Here is a 19,656-nt window from a genome sequence, read left to right on the forward strand (position 1 = left end):
GAAGCCGCTTATTCTCTTTCTCGGAGTCTGCAAGCTCGGATCGAACGTCTTTTAGTTCCACGCTCAGCTTGGTATTGGCATCTTGGAGATTGTTTTTCTCCCGCCTGACCTCGGTTAGCACGCATTCGCCAGCCTGTAGTTGTCGCACGACATGCTGGTCCTCCGGATTTCCTCCAGATTCATCTGCAACATCTATTGTTAGATCTGCAGCCACCCCGCACACTATATGGTAACCATCATTCTTTAAATGTTACCAGCAGTGGACTTTTTCGGTTCCTTCAATGTGGCAACAGCGGCCCGTAGTTGGGCCTTGCATTCCTCCAGCTCCTGTGACAGCCGAGTATTCTTCTCCGTAAGAACCTGCACAATAAAGATGATCCTTAAATCAGTTCTGCTAACTGTTTCAAGTCTCAGGGGCTACTGATATATATAATCGTCAGATTTACTTACCCGTACATCCTTTACATACTGATCCGTGGCTCTGGCTAGACCATCTTGAGCAGCACGGAGGTACACCTCTCCAGAATTGAAGGCATCAAATGCCTCTGGTGAGAAACAAGCGTCGCGGAGTACGGCCCGGCGGCGCCTATGATTCATGGCGCTTTCCACTTCTGAATTTGTGGCAGATAATCTATCCGCATCCTCTGTAGGAGGATTATCCTGTGCCCGCCCCATATCGGCTTCCGCCTCTATGTCCGGTCCTGGCGCCCGACTGGTGGAAGCATGATTAGCAACATTGCCGGACATATTCTGGCGAGCGTTTTTTCTGTTAAAGAAACACGGGCATCATTACATTTCGAGAAAGACGACAACCACGGAGCGGGGTTTCTGTTATACCTTTGCGCTGGCGTCTCCGTCCTGACCGCCTTCCTTTTTGGCCTGCCCGGCCTCAGTGCCTCTTGTTGGCGAGTTGCTGCGGGTTCGGCAGGGCGTCCCGAATGCCTTCCCTGTAAAAACGCCATATGTATATGGTAGGTGAAGTGTCTAAAAGGGGATCCTAGTTTTTGGAGTTGGGATTTTTGGTTTTTCTTACGTGCGATGCAGGAAGCAGTCCGGGATAGTCAGCCGTAATGGCCACCATGGCATCATTGCAGCTTAGCTGATAGAACTACCGGTCTATCAGCTCCACGAATATGACCGGATCTTCTTCGAATCTGGAGTCGAGGGCCCGGTCAGGGTCCTCCAGTTGTGGAGAGGGGCTGCTGACCTCCTTTATGGCTTTTCGTAGTTCCTGCCGCAAAATGGCAAGGTGAATACTTACGACAAAGAATGCGGGAAGAATGGGAGTAAGGGGATATAACTTACCCAGCTTGGAGGATTGTACATGGAGAATCCATCCCGTGGCTTGATGCGGATGAACTCCTCTTCCTCTCCCTTGAACAATTCAGATTTTTTGCTAAAGTGGTAGCATTGTCCGGACCCTTGCGCCCGCGGCGGGTGGTATCATCCGCCACGTTAAAGCACCACAAGGGGTGCCCATGATATTGAAGTGGTTGCACTCCCCGCATTATGCAAATCGACATAACTTCGTCTACTGTCAATCCTGATTGAGCCAGTGCTTTAATCCAGTTCATCAGGTAAAGGACTTCTCCAATTTCTTCCTCCTGGGGGCTCCGTGGGCGCCAACTTTGGCGTTTCTTTAGAGGAGCATTGCTGAATTCAGGAAGACCCCGCCGAACAGGGTCCCGAAGGGGAACGTCCTCCATATAAAACCATTCCGAAGGCCATTCTTCGGACGACTTCTTCGGGGTATCGGACAGGTATCCGGTTCCAGCGATGCGCCATATTTCAGCTCCGCCCACTTGATAAAGTGACCCCCTATGTGTGTGAGGGACGAGGCAAAACAGCCTTTTCCACAGCTCGAAGTGAGCCTCGCAGCCCAGGAACAACTCGCAGAGAGCGACATAGTCGGTGATGTGTAGAATGGAGGCAGGGGTGAAATTGTGTAATTGGAGGCCGTAGAACTCCAGGAGCCCGTGCAGGAACGGATGAATTGGAAATCCGAGTCCCCTTAATAAATAAGGAACAAGGCAGACCCGCTCCCCCGTAGAGGGACTGGGAAAGCTCTCCGCTTGCTCCCCGCCATTGTAGGTGGCAAGCCCGGCTCGAATGGGCACCATTTATACAGGAGGGAGAAATCCCTTAGTCTGCAATTCGATTAATCGACTGTGTGGGACTGAACACGTCTCCCAATCACCGGGCTTAGAGCTACGGGGGCGGGAGGAGGAGCTGCGGAGGTCGGACATGTTGGAATGGATCTTTCCGAAGCGTGCTCTTATGGATTGTCGCTGGGGGAGGATGGTATGGATCGGATCTGAGAATCCTCATCATTTTAATAGACAATTTATTTATCTGGCTAGGGGGGCGAATGTAAAAATTCCCTGGCGCCTCGTATTAATTTGACGCGTGGGAGATAGCCCTTATTGGGTGCAGAAGCCAAAGGGGTCCAAACATTTATGGGACCGGACACTGCTTTACAAACGTTTGAAATATGGAGAAGAACCCGCCTTGCAATGCCGAAGACAACACTCCGCGCTAGACTCATCATCATTGAAGCCTGGTTCGGGGGCTACTGAGGGAGTCCTGGATTAGGGGGTATCTGGACAGCCGGATTATATCCTTTGACCGGACTGTTGGACTATGAAGATACAAGATTGAAGACTTCGTCTCGGGTCCGGATGGGACTCTACTTGGCGTGGAAGGCAAGCTAGGCAATACGGACGTGTATATCTCCTCCTTTGTAACCGACCTTGTGTAACCCTAGCCCCCTCCGGTGTCTATATAAACCGGAGGGTTTTAGTCCATAGGACAACATAGGATCATACCATAGGCTAGCTTCTAGGGTTTAGCCTCTCCGATCTTGTGGTAGGTCAACTCTTGTAATACTCATATCATAAAGAATAAATCAAGAAGGACGTAGGGTTTTACCTCCATCAAGAGGGCCCGAACCTAGGTAAAACATCGTGTGCCCTGCCTCATGTTACCATCCGCCTTAGACGCACAGTTCGGGACCCCCTAGCCGAGATCCGCCGGTTTTGACACCGACAGTGTTCCATACCCTTCCTTAATGAAAATTGGAACTTAATATTGCCTTCTTTCATATCAATCACGGCACCGATAGTGCGTAAAAACGGTCTACCAAGAATAATTGGACAAGACGGATTGCAATCAATATAAAGACCAATAAAATCTATGGGCACATAATTCATATTTGCAAGAATAAGAATATCATTAGTTCTTCCCATAGGCTTTTTAATAGTAGAATCCGCCAAGTGCAAATTTAAAGAACACTCTTCAATATTGTTAAGACCAAGCACATCACATAAAGATTCCAGAATTGTAGAAACACTAGCACCCAAGTCACATAAAGCAAAACACTCATAATTTTTAATCTTGACTTTGATAGTAGGTTCCCATTCATCATGTAATTTTCTAGGAACTGAAACTTCTAATTCCAACTTTTCTTCTAAAGCTTTCATCATAGCATCAACAATATGTTTAGTAAAAGCTTTATTTTGTTCATAAGCATGGGGTGAATTCATGATGGATTGCAACAAAGAAATACAATCAATCAAATAGCAACTATAACAATTAAAGTCTTTGTAATCCAAAAGAGTTGGCACATCACTAGTTAAATTTTGACCTCTTCAAAACCACTTTTATCAATTTTCTCAACAAGATTTCCACCCTCCGAATTATCGGGACGCCTTCTAGCTAAAGGTAACTCTTCTCGAGTCCCTTTATAATCAATCTTAATTTTACTAAACAAGTAATCGATATAAGAAACACCAATCATTTTAAGATCTTCATCACTTTTATGAAAGCCGTCACTACAAAACGTTTTTCCTAAAAATTCTCTTTTAGATCTAAGCATAGCGGTTCTTTTCTTAGATTCATCCATAGAAACATAAAGAGCTTTAATTGATTCCTCAACCTTAGGCACAAAAATTTTGATCTTGAGATTTTCTACATCATGAGAAATTCTATCAACACTTCTAGACAAATCATCAATCTTATTCAACTTTTCTTCTATTGTAGAATTGAAAACTTTTTGAGTATTGATAAATTCTTTAATATTATTCTCAAGATCAGAGGTGTTCCTATTATTATTATAAGAAGGATTTCCATAGGAATTACCATAATTATTAGAGGAATTACTAGGAAAAGGCCTAGGATTAAAATTACCTCTATAAGCATTGTTATTGAAATTGTTTCGCGAGATAAAATTCACATCTACGGCATCACTATTTTGCTCAATCAAAGTATAAAAAGGCATATCATTTAAATCAATTGGAGCACTTTTACTAGCATCCAATTTCATAAGAGCATCAACTTTTTCACCTAAAGAAGACATTTCTTCAACCGAATTTTACTAGTAGGAGCTCTTCCGGTATGCCATTGTGAATAGTTTGCCATAATATTCTCAAGCAATTTGGTAGCTTCACCCAAAGTAATTTCGATAAAAGTACCACCCGCGGCGGAATCTAAAAGATTACAAGAAAAAAAATTCAACCCCGCATAAAAAAATTGTATGATCATCCAAAGATTTAACCCATGAGTTGGGCAATTCCTTAGCATCATTTTCATCCTTTCCCAAGATTGTGAAACATGCTCATGTTCAAGTTGCTTGAAATTCATGATCTGGGTTCTAAAGGAAATAATTTTTGCGGGAGGAAAATACTTAGTGATAAAGGCATCTTTACACTTGTTCCAAGAATCGAGACTATTACGAGGCAAAGAAGAAAACCAAATTTTTGCAGAATCACGCAAAGAAAACGGAAACAATTTCATCTTCACAACATCATCGTCCACATCTTATTTCTTTTGCATATCGCATAATTCCACGAATATGTTAAGATGGGACACGACATCCTCATTAGGAGTACCGGAAAATTGATCTTCCGTAACAAGATTCAGCAAAGCAGTATTAATATAACAAGATTCCGCACTAGTGGCGAGAGCAATCGGAGTGCCAATAAAATCATTGTTTTTGGTATTTGAGAAATCACACAACTTGGTGTTCTCTTGAGTCACGATGACTATGCAACAAGATAGCACTAAAAAATAGATCCGGCAAGAAAACAACGAACGAAAAAGAGGGGCGAATAAAACAGCATTTTTTTGTGAAGTGGGGGAGAGAAAAACGAGAAGCAAATGGAAGATAATGTAAATTGCGAGGAGATGAGATTCGTGAGTCATGATGACTATGCAACAAGATTGCACTCAAAAACAGATCCAGCAAGAAAACGGCAAACGAAAAGGAGGGCGAATAAAACGGCAAATGTTTGTGAAGTGAGGGAGAGGAAAAAGACAGGCAAATAATGTAAATTGCGAGGGGATGGGATTCGTGATTAGGAACCTGGTAGATGTTGATGATGTCTCCCCGGCAACGGCGCCAGAAATTCCTTTTGATGTCTGCTAGACTACGTCGATATTTCCCCAAAGAGGAAGGGATGATGCATCACATTGACAGTAGGTATTTCCCTCAGTGATGAGACCAAGGTTATCGAACTAGTAGGAGAACCAAGGAACACAACGTAAACAGCACTTGCACACAAATAACAAATACTCGCAACCTGACTTCAATCCTTTTCGGGTAACGACGCTAGAAATCGGCAATCCGACGTGATAAAAATAAGATAGATAGGATAAATAGATCTCGGATAAAATAAATTGTAGTAGGGTATTTTTGTATTTTTGGTTTAATACATCTGAATAAAAAAGGCAAATAAAATAAATCGCAAAGGCAAATATATTAAAGAAGAGACTCGGGGGCCGTAGTTTTCACTAGTGGCTTCTCTCGAGAAAAATAGCAAACGGTGGGTAAACGAATTGCTGTTGGGAAATTGATAGAACTTCAAATAATCATGACGATATCCAGGCAATGATCATTATATAGGCATCATGTCCAAGATTAGTAGACCGACTCCTGCCTGCATCTACTACTATTACTCCACACATCGAATGCTATCCAGCATGCATCTAGTGTATTAAGTTCATGGAGAAACAGACTAATGCAATAAGAACGATGACATGATGTAGACAAGATCTATCTATGTAGAGATAAACCCCATCATTTTATCCTTAGTAGCAACGATACATACGTGTCGGTTCCCCTTCTATCACTGGGATAAAACACCATAAGATCGAACCCATTACAAAGCACCTCTTCCCATTGCAAGATAAATAGAACAAGTTGGCCAAACAAAACCCAAATATCAGAGAAGAAATACAAGGCTATAAGCAATCATGCATATAAGAGATCAAAGAAGACTCAAATAACTTTCATGGATAAAAACATAGATCTGATCATAAACTCAAAGTTCATCGGATCCCAACAAACACACCACAAAAGAGTTACATCATATGGATCTCCAAGAGACCATTGTATTGAGAATGAAAAGAGAGAGAGGAAGCCATCTAGCTACTAACTACGGAACCGAAGGTCTACAAAGACCTACTCACGCATCATCGGAGAGGCACAATTGACATGGTGAACCCCTCCGTGATGGTGTCTAGATTGGATCTGGTGGTTCTGGACTCTACGGCGGCTGGAATTGATTTTCGTCGACTCCCCTAGGGTTTCTGGAATATTGGGGTATTTATTGAGCAAAGAGTAGGTTCGGGAGGCACCCGTGGTGGGCACAACCCACCAAGGCACGCCTGGGCCTCCAGGGTGCCCTGGTTGGTTGTGCTTCTCCAGCCCATTGGATGTCTTCTGGTCCCAAAAAAATCCACAAAAAGTTTCACTGCGTTTGGACTCCGTTTGATATTGATTACCTGCGATGTAAAAAGCATGCAAAAAAAGCAAATGGCACTTTGTAACATTAGGTCATCATATGCATCCATGATTCTTGCAGTTGAATTTGGTTTATTTGGCCATTTTGATCCAATAGACCTTAAGCAACTCAAGGACCAATTGAGAGAGTTGGTGGTTTTCACAAAAATCCATTTTTGAATTTTCAAAATTGGTAAGTTGGATCAAAGTGATTTTTATTTGAAATTATTTTTCCAATTATTTCAAAATAAATAAAATAATGAGAGAAGATAATATGACTTGTTCAAAACAGAGGAAATAATGGAAATTTAGTTTTGAATAAATATAAATATTTTATTTCAATTTTATTTGAGATTTTATTTTGTTAAATTAGGAAAAAATGCATTTTAGCCCAGGAAAATGTCCACGTGGTCCTAAATATTAGTAGAGGACCGTGAAAATTATTTTGGGGATTTTAGGAATTTTAATTTATTTCATTTTGGATTTTCCCTTTTCGGCTAAATTATTTAAAAAAAGTTTCTCTTCCACCTACTGGGCCGAAGCCCAGCCGGCCCAGGCCGCCGCCACCGCCCTCCCCGAGTCGAGATCCTGCCCGGAAGCCGTCGCCGCTGGAGTCCCACCCGGACTCCTCCTCCCCGCCGCTTTGCCCCTTCCCCAAGCACCCCCGGCCCCCTTTATATAGGGCCGAGGCCCGGCCTCTCCTCCCCATCGAGCCGCCCCGCCGCGCAAGCCGACCTCGCCGCCCGCGCTCACGCCGTCACCCACTGCTAGCGCCGCCGCTTTCCACCGCACCACCCCGCGCCGCTCCCCGCCGCCCCGCTGCCTCTCCCGCTCACTGGATTACCATGCCACCACCGCCGGGTTTCCTTCCCCGAACCGGTAAAAACCGCAAAAGACCCGACCGCTTTTTTAAATATCTGTTTAATATTTTTTTGGTTTATTATTTAGGTTTCGTTAATTAGCGAACGTTCACCCAATTCGTTCGGTTAACGAATGAATTCGTTCGTTAGTTTCTGTTAGCGGACGTTCGACCGATAGATTTTTCTTTTTAGTTTTATTTTCGGCCAGGGACCTATTCGCGAATAGTTTTGTTACACATTAGTGCCTAATTTTCAAACCCTCACTACTTTTTGCTCATTTATCCAAATCTAGTGAAACCAACGCCAAAAGCTTCGTCTTGTTCCCCTCTGTCCATATAAATGAACATGGTTTTGGAAATTTAAAATTTGGTTACAAGAAGATTTGAATTTGAACTTCTTCTGAACATAGTTTGAGTTTCGTAACTCCGATTCGATTGATACTTTTTGCAAATCGAAGCTCTTCACTTGAACTTTCTATTTAGATCTTTTCTTTTGGTTTTACATTTGCATCTTATACTTGAGTGCTTATGTATGCTATTGTTTGTTCACGATAGAGTTTCCGGAGTGTGAGGCTTGCTACTACAAATTTCTAGGGTTTTCTGATCGTCAGCAACGCAAGTAACACTTTGATCATATCCCTTTATTACCCAGTTTTTATGCATTAGTTTCAACCCTCAAACATTGCATGAGTAGGATTTTGATAACATGTTGGTATGGGGAGTAGTTGATGAGGTAGGAACCCATTGTCTTATATTCAAACCCCGGGTGTTACTATGTTATGATTGCATTACTTTGCTATGCTCGTAGACGTGGATTGGTTTGTGAGATTCGTGAAAGATGCGAGAGTTATTTCATAACTAAGGGAAACTTAAGGTGGCTACTCTAACACACATCTGGGTGGATTGGTTGCGGGCACCTGGAGCAATCTAGTGTTGTCCTAGGATACCCCGGAGTACCCGTGTGATCATCCTATGGTTTTCCACCCAGGCTCAAAGGGATCATAAGATTATTCATGCTAGAAACTTCGGTGTGCAGCCACAAGCCATTATGTGCTCTGGCATAGTTGAGTCTGTTGTGTGGCCTCTTTCAGTGGTAGGCTAAGAGATGTAGGGGATGTAGGTGGTACTATCTACCCAGAGTAAAGAGTTAATGCTTGTGAAAGACTGTCTCGATCATCCGTTTCTCAAACATCATGTAGTGCGAGAAATTCAACGGAGGAGATTGAGTCTTGTGGGGAAAACTGCGCAAACCTCTACAGAGTGTATAAACTAATCATGGTTAGCGGTGTCCCCGGTTATGGACTTCTTGAGTATCTAGTACTTGAATTATTATGTTGATCTCATCAGTTTACTTAATGAATTTGTTGGATTGTAATTATTATTTTGGGATTGAGTTGGAGGAACCTTCTCAATAATGTCACGAACTTCGTAGTTAAATAAAATATGTTCCTTTGTATTAGGGAAAAATTAGCTTTATGCAAATGATAACCGTAGAGCCTCCACTAGCCAAATATGCATGTAGTGATAGCTGTTATTTGTTCATTGCTCTATGGTGTTATCTTGCCAGCATATTCCATGTGCTGACCTACACGGCTGCAATGTATCATGTTGTAGAATTTTCAGATGAAGAGTCAGGTTTGATAGGTCGTTGTCATCCACTCAGTTTTGCTGTGGAGTTGGATGGACTCATTTATCTTTGGAGCTTCCACAGTTATCTTATTTAAATGGCATTCAGCCATATTATTGTAATAGTACTCTTTTTGAGACACTCGTGTAATAAGTGTGTGATTGAACTCTGCAATAAATCCTCGAGTACTGTGTGTGTCAGCAATATCGATCCAGGGATGACCCTTAAGCATAGAGACTATGGTCCATTGGGATCGGGCCGCTACAAGATGGTATCAGAGCACACACTGACTGTAGGATGCGACCACTAGGAAAAAGCCACATGATACTCTTCTCTACTCATTTCTAACTCTTCTCCATTTCTACTCTATAGATGGCGGACCCAAGGAACAAGTTCACTCAACCGGATGATGACACACCTTTCGGACGACACATGAAGGAAGTCACTAGGTACATGAACATCGGCATACCAAGCTTCACCGGGACCTACACCACCACTTTCCCAGAAGAGGAGCGCTAGACGATTCAAGTTCGTGTTCCAGGAAGGACTTTTACACCAGTTACCAAGCCCATCGAGTTTTCCTTTGATGCACCAACCTGGAGTCTAGGAAAGAGTATGGCCACCCACATTGCCATTGGACGCATCGACGAGGTGTACAACAAGGATCTTAATGACACCATTTACCAGATATGTGGATGCCAAGATGAGCAATGGGAGATGATTCGCACCAGGAAGGATAGATCCATTGCAGCCTACATACATTAGTTGAACCAGCACATTCAACACTATGAGAACCTGATGTGCACCAACATGATAGACATGAAGAAGGTGATGACCCAGAACATGGAGCTAGAAGAAGAACTCAAGTATACACGCGATGGATGTGAAGAAGAAATTGATGTACTACTGGAGAAGAATGAAGACCTGAAGAAGAAGCTCGGAATATTCATGTGGGATCCTGAACCTGGAGTGGACGTTCGTTCAGAAGATTACATCATACTAGACGACACAAACTCTGACCCTGACAGCGATGATGATTATGAAGACGAAGCTGGAGCAGATATCATGGAGTCTTCCACCGATCAAAATTTCTAGTCGACCACCATATTACCATTAGAATTCTTCCATGTATGTAGTAATAGTCCATGAGATTTTGTAATGTTAGCTTAGATCAATTGTATGAATCTTGTTTGAATTGAGTGGTGTGAAATGAATGTGTTTGTCTCATGTGCATATGGGTAGTGAAATCTCTCTTTAGAGCCCGCCCTATTCTGTTCTCACCCCTCTAAACCTATCAGATGCCTCCAAGACATGACCCCGCATTCGCCTTTCCACCGGAGCTCACTTAGTTGATCCAACAGCAGAATGCCTTGATGTAGTTGCTAGTCCATAACCAAGGCAACAACAACAACCCACCGCCACCACATCCTGTTGACAACTTAGCCCGTTTTCTAAGGTTGAATCCGTCGGTGTTCTAGTAGAACAGAGCTGATTGTTGCTGATGACTGGCTCCGCAAGATTGGAAGGGAGCTGACCACCGCAGGTTGCAAAGATGCTGAGAAGGTGCGTTTTGCCGCACATCAACTGGATGGACCCGTAGCCTCATGGTGGGAGAACTACACACTCACTTTCCCCGTGGCCAATGTCACTTGGGATCAGTTTCAGCAACTTACACCAGGGAAATCATACGATGGCGCAGTACATGGAGGAGTTCAGCAAGTTAGCATGCTACGCCCCGTATGACATGGCCATAGATGCCACGAAGTAGGAGAAGTTTCTTGAGGGGCTGAATGATGATCTGAGTATGCAGTTAATGGTGGCAACATTCACTAACTACCAGGAGTTGGTAGACAAGGCTCTTATGATTGAAGGCAAGCAGCAGTAGATAGAGAACCGCAAACGGAAGTATGGACAGGGGAAGTACAACTCTGGAGCTCAGCAGAAGCCTTGTTTTACCCCGAACTCGGGAGGACATACCCATCATAACCATGGAGGCCATTCTCACAATGGAGGAAGTTCACACAACCACGGTGTCCCTAAAAATGTTAACGGGAATGGAGGACACCAGCCAGAACCATTCAACCCCACTACACCCGCCAAGAAGGATCTAAGTCACATTACTTGTTTCAAGTGCGGGAAGACTGGACACTACGCCACCTAGTGCCCTGAAGCCAAGAATGGAAATGGCAATGGAAGCTCAGGTAAGAAGCCAAATCCTTTCACCAGAGGTCAGGTGAACCACATAAATGTGGAGGAAGTTGAAGAACAGCCTGATGCAGTGATTGGTAAGTTTTTGATTAAGTCATTTACCGCCCTTGTTCTTTTTGACACTGGTGCATCGCATTCATACACACACAAGGGGATTTGTGGACAAGTTTAAATTGCCAAACTTAGCTCTTAGGTCACCCATGTTAGTAAGCTCACCACGAGCGGAGTATATGGCCAGCCGATGGTGTGATCGGTTGCCATTAACCATTGGTAGCCACGTTTTCCCATCAGACCTCATAATTTTGGAGTCACAAGGATTGGATATAATACTAGGCATGGATTGGCTATCTAAGTATGGAGGAAACATCGATTGTGCTAGTAAGTCGATACTTCTCACAACCTCGGAGGGAAAAAGGATCAAGTATGTGTCTAGGCATGCGCCAAGGAGGACTCGAGTGAATTCACTTTCGGGAGTTGTTCAAGAGGAAGTGACAGTTGTGAAGGATTATCCCGACATATTCCCGGAGGAACTACCAAGCATGCCACCAGATCGAGATATAGAATTTTTGATAGATCTGTTACCAGGCACCGGACCAATATCGAAGAGACCATATCGGATGCCCACAAATGATCTGGAGAAGATTAAGAAGTAGACTAAAGAGTTATTGGAGAAAGGTTATATTTGACCAAGTTCATCACCATGGGGAGCCCCAGTCTCTTAGTTGAGAAGAAGGATGGATCTTTGAGAATGGTTTTGGATTATCGTGCACTAAATGAGGTGACAATCAAGAACAAATACCCACTACCGATGATCAATGCTTTGTTTGACTAGCTGCAGGAAGCTAAAGTATTCTCCAAGATTGACCTTCAATTAGGATACCACCAACTGAAGATCCGAGAATGGATATACCTAAGACAGCTTTTACCACAAGGTACGGGTTGTATGAGTACACTGTCATGTCTTTTGGTTTGACTAACGCCCCTACCTACTTTATGAGTATGATGAATAAGGTGTTCATGCAGTTCTTGGATAAGTTTGTTGTGGTGTTCATTGATGATATATTGGTATACTCGAAGAATGAAGAAGAACACAAAGAACATTTGCGCTTAGTTCTCGAGAAGCTCAGGGAACATCAGCTATATGCCAAGTTCAACAAATGTGAGTTTTAGTTGAAGGAAGTTGGATTTCTCAGACATGTTATATCTGGAGAAGTTATAGTAGTAGACCCTTCCAAGGTTTAGTCTATCACTGAGTGGTTGGCACCCACCTCAATTGGAGAGATACACAGTTTCCTTGGACTCACAGGATATTATCGGAGATTCATTGATAATTTTTCCAAGAATGCGAAACGCATGACGGAGTTATTGAAGAAGGACATCAAGTTTAAATGGACCAAAGAATGTGAGGCCAGTTTTCAGGAGTTGAAGAAATGTTTAGTTACAGCCCCTGTGCTAATTCTTCCGGATATATGCAAGGACTTCCAAGTATATTGCGACGCTTCTCGCCAGGGACTTGGAGGTGTACTTATGCAAGACAAAAGAGTTGTTTCATATGCCTCACGTCAGCATCGACCTCATGAGTTGAATTGTGCCACACATGATTTGGAGTTAGCAGCCGTAGTGCATGCGCTCAAGACCTGGAGACATTTTCTTATTGGAAACCGTTGCGATGTATACACGGATCATAAGAGTTTGAAGTATATTTTCACGTAGAAGGAGTTGAATCTCAGCCAAAGGAGATGGTTGGAGCTCATAAAGGATTACGATATGAAGATGCATTATCATCCAGGAAAGGCCAATGTTGTAGCGACGCTTTGAGCCACAAGAGTTATGTTAATACTCTCATAACCGGAGGATTACCTCAAGAGATAGCCGAGGATCTCAGAGAAATTTGAATGGAGATAGTTCCGAGAGGTTTTGTTGCAGCGTTGGAGGTTCAGTCCATGTTGTTGGGAAAGATTCGAGAAGCCCAGAAGACTGATAAGGAGATTGCGGAGACAAAGGAAAAGATGAGTAAAGGAAAAGCCAAAGGTTTTCATGAGGATGAGCACGAAATATTATGGTTTGAGGACCGTATTTATGTGCCCAATTTACCCAGAAATCAGGAAGTTAATACTTCAGGAGGCGCATGACTCGCCATACTCGATTCACCCCGGAAACACCAAGATGTATTTGGATTTGAAGGAACGTTTCTGGTGGACAGGTATGAAGAAGGATATTGTTGAGTATGTAGCAGTATGTGACATATGTCAGAGAGTTAAGGCAAAACACCAGAAGCCAGCAGGATTACTTCAACCTATGTCGATACCCGAATGGAAGTGGGATAAACTTGGCATGGATTTCATCACCGGATTACCCAGGACACAATCAGGTTATGACTCCATCTGGGTAGTAGTTGATCGCTTGACCAAAGTGGCTCACTATATCCCTGTGAAAACCACTTATACAAGCGCGAAGTTGGCCAAGATATATATGATCAGGATCATATGTCTCCATGGAGTTCCGAGGACAATCATATCAGATAGAAGAACATAGTTTACCTCGAAGTTTTGGAATCAATTACACCAGACTTTGGGTACCAGGCTAGAGTTCAGTACAACCTTTCATCCACAAAATAGATGGACAGACCGAGAGAGTCAATCAGATTCTGGAGGACATGTTGAGAGCTTGTGTCACTACTACAGCATGCTACTAGCACGGCACTACAATCAGAGACCCTTCAAGAAACTGTGTGCGATGCCATAATCGCAAACGGTGGTGTATGAAAACCGTCAGAAATGTATAAAACGTTTGCAATGGAGGACGCATCAAACACGGTTCAGATTTTAGTTGCGTGTGCGATGAAGGGCATACGGTTCAGTTCAATTAATTGTTTGCAGTGAGGAGGAACAAAAGAAGCGGGCACCCAGATGAAGGCGTGTGCGATACGCAACATATGGTTCACTCGGATGAACTGTTTCTGATTAGGCAACACAAAAGAAATGGGCAGCCAGATGAAGGTGTGTGCAATATACAGTAGGCGGTTCACTCGAATGAACTATTTGTGATTAGGCAACACAAAAGAAACGGTAAGCCAGATCAAGGTGTGTGCGATATACGGCATGCAGTTCACTCGGATGAACTGTTTGCGTTGACACTAGAGAACAGAAACGGTTCAACTGAACAAGACGTGTGTGTTGTGCGATGGGATTGCATGCGGTTCACTCGACCCTTGTCGTCAGTGTGTGACCTCTATGGCAACCGTTCGCTCCCCAGGCGCCTCTTCATGTACCGTGGCAACCATCCACTGACTTTTCGCCTTTCCCTCTCGATTTGGAGCTGCTGTCGCACGCTAGCTCTTCCTCCCTCCTCCATTCGCGTTCACCCTTCCTTCTTCCATTGTTTGATCGTCTTCTCCATGGAGGGAACAAGCCAGAAACGACCCCGTTATTCTTTCCCCGATCTGAATGATGACACGGTGAAGGAATTCATTGATCGGTGCAACGTCATCACCTCGGCTAGCATGGCAGGTTCGTTCAAGACCATTCTTGACTCAACTAATAACATCATTACAAGTAACCCAAAGGTCCAGAAGCAGTTTGATCTCCCCTATCTTCTTCGTTGTGACCCTACTGACTGGCGCGGGGACGAGGGAAGCCTCGCCTTGTGTAAGTTGATGCCGCTTGATAATGCTATGTATGATGTTAAGATGCCATCGCTTGAGGGCAAGGCTTGGGCAGGCGCAAATGGAGATTGGGTTGTTTATATTGGGAACAACTACGAGCGGGAACTTGTGAATGTCTACACTCGTCACCGGGTTCCACTTCGAAAAATCTCAGACGACTACCCAGAGGTTGAGTACACGGGTATTCTACGTGAGTTCAAATACGATCATGCCGACTGTCGTCTACTAAAGATAGCAATTTGTCGAGTTCCCAACCTCTCTTGGGGTTATAGGAATGCTTATGTTGTCTCTATCTTCGACAAGCTTGTTGCCGTCCTTCATGGTACGACTCGATGGATATTCCTCAAAAATCAGTTTCTATACACGGATGAGTACTGTGGTGCAGTTCAATACGAGGGTCTTGTGTTTGCTGCCACCACTTATGGCACTGTTTTTGCATGGAATCCTCATGATTTTGGTACGTTTGTCTTCCACCATAATTATAATTGTTTCACCCACATGCATGCGGGTTAGCTAGTTTCCGTTTACTATTTAACCTTCTTGTGTTTCCAAGGTCATGTGAACATTCCACCACCTATACTTGAAAATTTTATTCACGAGCATGAGGATGAGCAGGACCCATATACTCAGTGGCGCCTGGCAACTTATTCCGATGGATCACCTCTTCTTCTATGTATAAGGGGCACTACTAATGTTACTAAGGAAGCAAGTGTTGTCTCGTATGGTCTCACTCTCCGGACCTATTCCAACATCCGTTGCAGGGTATTCGTGATGGATACTGGTGTACTAGCGCCAACACCTTCTCCCTGGTTTAGTATTGAAAGTCTTGGAGGAAACTCGCTCTTCCTTGGACAAAACTATCCAATGATGGTGCAAGGCGATCCAGCTACTATTGACACAACATTACTACCATTTATGATAAGCAACTGTATCTATACCTCGGACATTAATATGCTTCCCTACCGTCCCAACATGGGTATTGAAATAGGCCGCTTCAGCCTGGATGATCAGTCCTGCGTTGGTCTCGAGATTGACAGTAGCCGGCCCTTCCCAAAGAATCACTTCTGGTTCAAAGCAACAGTTTCCAACACCGACAAGTGGTTGAGCTGAAGTTCATTTCATCGCTTTGTCATATGTTGTGTGAGAAACACTTCACTAGAATGTTTTGTTGGAGATGATCTATAATCCAACATGTATCCTCGTTGTCGTTGTGGGTTGATGACTTGTTGTATGTAATCAATGGTACATTTGCATATGCGTCCGTGAACTCACGCCTGCTAGTGGGATCCATATGAACAGTGCTAGTGATTTTAGTTGCAAAAATTAGATAGTGCTAGTGATTTGTAGCTGCATATTTTGACAAATCACAGTGTTACAAGGTTGACAAATGGCAATGTTAGTAGATAAACAAATGTCAATCTTTCCAGTTTGAGAAATGGTAACATACCCAAAATGGCAGATATGCAAATCTTACCCAATTGTTTGTACGTGGTTGCACACGGGTCATGCAAAACAACCGTTTGCGTTCAAGGGATGCAGAAATCCTGCTTGGCACATTTTCCCTTGGCTTCCTGGGGAAGCTGTCAATTTGCATATGGGTGTTCTAACTAAAACGTTTGCGATGAGTGTTTTATATTTAAAAACCATTGATATTTTTTAAAAATAAAATCATTTCATTAGTCTGTACATTAAGAGCGAAAAACGCAAGTTCATTGAAACCATATCTTTCATTCAGTCACACTGCGAATTTATATTCATATGATCGAGAATTTGAGATACAGTATTAAACCCCAAAAAACTATTTCTGGAGGCGGCGGAGCCGGCGTGCCGCGCCATCGTTGTCGTTATCGTCCTCCGGGACGCCGTTGTTGAAGTCTTCGAGGCAGCACAAAATGTTCTTCACTTGTAAATCAAACATCATGTCGTCACGCGATCGACGGGCGGGGCACGGGAGGACGACAACTGGCGCCGCTGAGAGGTAGCGGTCGATCGTGGCGTCCCATGCCGCTAAGGGGGGGGGCATGGGCACGGGCACGGGCGCAGCGGGTGCAGCCAAAGGCACGGGGACCGGCGCCGCGGTGGGTGGAGGGGCGCGCACGGGCGTGGCGGGTGCAGCCAAACGCACGGGGGCCAATGCCACGGTGGGTGGAGGGGCGCACACGGGCATGGGCGCTGGCACTGGCATGTACAAGAGCTCGCACGGGTCCGCGGAGACCTCGCTCACGCCCGTGGCTTCCAGCTCTGTGATAGTGCTCCGCGACCAGCCCGTCAATGCTATGGGGATGGTCGCTGGCGCGGGTGCGTGGATGGGAGCTGGGACGGGAGCGGGGGCAGCAACTGTCGGGGCCAGCTCGTTCTGGGCCATGTCCATGAGGCCCCATTCCTCCTTATTTTCTATCTCCTCCGGCTCGGAGTCGACTTCACCAAACTTGAAGACTAGTGGCAGATGATCATTCTGCACCATGGCGGTGGAGGTCTGCGGGGGGAGGGGAATGGGAGGCGAACATTAAGGCCGCCCGATTTAAAAAATGGCTCGGGCGCCATTCATGGAGAGGAAGGCGGGCAGCCATGGGAGTCAAAGGGCTCGCTTCCCAGTGAGACTGCGCAGCGTATAGCTCGCACACTTCCCGGTGAGCCTGCGCATTGGAGGACAGCTTGTGCGCCTCTCGGTCAGCCTGCACACTGGACTGCGCTCGAACGCCTCCCGTTCAGTCAAGGTCAAGTAGCTGTCCGCACGGCACCTCCTACAACCATTGAAACCAAGACACGTGGCGTCAGGTGAATGGTTAACAGAACACACACGGTTTGAATTATACAAACGTGAGATATTAGAGTGGCAGCTATTTTTTCAAAATGCCTTTCTTGGCTGTCATTATTCGAGTGCGCCTTCTCTCAAAATGGACATGAAAAATACTAAATCATGCCAGGTGCCATTCCATGATAGCATGGCAAGTTTCATGAATTTCAGACGAGTTTTGGATTTACTAGAATTTAAAAACCAGGCATCTCAATGTTTTGTCAGCAATCAATGGTGCCCTGGTGCTTAAAATTCATTCCCATTTCTTGCATGGGACCTAAGCATGCACCCAAGGACACAGATTTGATTTTTCAACCAATTTATATGCACTGGAGCATGTGCATGTAGTTCAAATTTGAATTATGCACATAAATGCATTGAAAACTCACTTAATGCATAAAAATGTCCAAAAGAACCCCCAAAAATTAGAAAAGTTGACACAACACTCCTATTGTTCTATGTTGACACGAGAAAAAATTTGGAAGCAATAAGAGGCAGTGGATATCGTTTCGTCCCCAAAGGTGGGAGGTTCCCTACCGAAACCATGCTGCTTGTTCTGAGAAGCTCTGGTTTGTGAGAAGCATATACCCAAACCTGACCAAAACCGGACAAATTTTTTACCACGACATGTTGATGCTGCTCCATGAAAGCATGGCAAGTTTCATGAATTTCAGACGAGTTTTGGATTTACTAGAATTTAAAAACGAGGCATCTCAATGTTTTGGGCAATCAACGGTGCCCTGGTGTTTGAAATTCATTCCCATTTCTTGCATGGGACCTAAGCATGCACCCAAGGACACATATTTGATTTTTCAACCAATTTATATGCATTGGAGCATGTGCATGTAGTTCAAATTTGAATTATGCACATAAATGCATTGAAAACACAGTTAATGCATAAAAATGTCCAAAATAACCCCCAAAAATTACAAAAATTGACACAACACTCCCGTTGTTCTATGTTGACACGAGAAAATTTTTGGAAGCAATAAGAGGAAGTGGATATCGTTTTGTCCCCAAAGGTGGGACGTTCCCTACCGAAACCATGATGCTTGTTGTGAGAAGCTCTGGTTTGTGAGAAGCATATACCCAAACCTGCCCCAAACCGGACATAATTTTTACCACGACATGTTGATGCCGATCCATGAAAGCATCCTAAGTTTCATGAATTTCAGACGAGTTTTGGATTTACTAGAATTTGAAAACGAGGCATCTCAATGTTTTGCCGGCAATCAACAGTGCTCTGGTGTTTGAATTTCATTCCCATCTCTTGCATGGGTACTAGAAATTCACCCAAGGACACACATGTCATTTTTCTACCAACCTTAGTGCATTGGAGCATGTGCTTCTAGTTCATATTTGAATTATGCACATAAAATGCCTAGAAAACCCAGTTAATGCATAAAAAAGGACAAACGAACCCCGAAAAATTCCAAGATTGAACACAACACACATGTTGTTCTATGTTGACAGTAGAAAATTTTTGAAGGCAATAAGAGGCAATGGATATGGTTTCGTCCCCAATGGTAGTACGTTTCCTACCGAAACCATCATGCTTGTTGTGAGAAGCTCTGGTTTGTGAGAAGCTTATACCCAAACATTCCCCAAGTGGGACCAAATTTTCACCACGGCATGTTGATGCCGCTCCATGATAGCATGCCAAGTTCCATGAATTTCATACGAGTTTTGTATTTACTAGAATTTAAAAACTAGGCATCTCAAC

Source organism: Triticum urartu, chromosome 7 (genome assembly GCF_003073215.2).
Source record: "Triticum urartu cultivar G1812 chromosome 7, Tu2.1, whole genome shotgun sequence".
Taxonomy (NCBI): domain Eukaryota; kingdom Viridiplantae; phylum Streptophyta; class Magnoliopsida; order Poales; family Poaceae; genus Triticum; species Triticum urartu.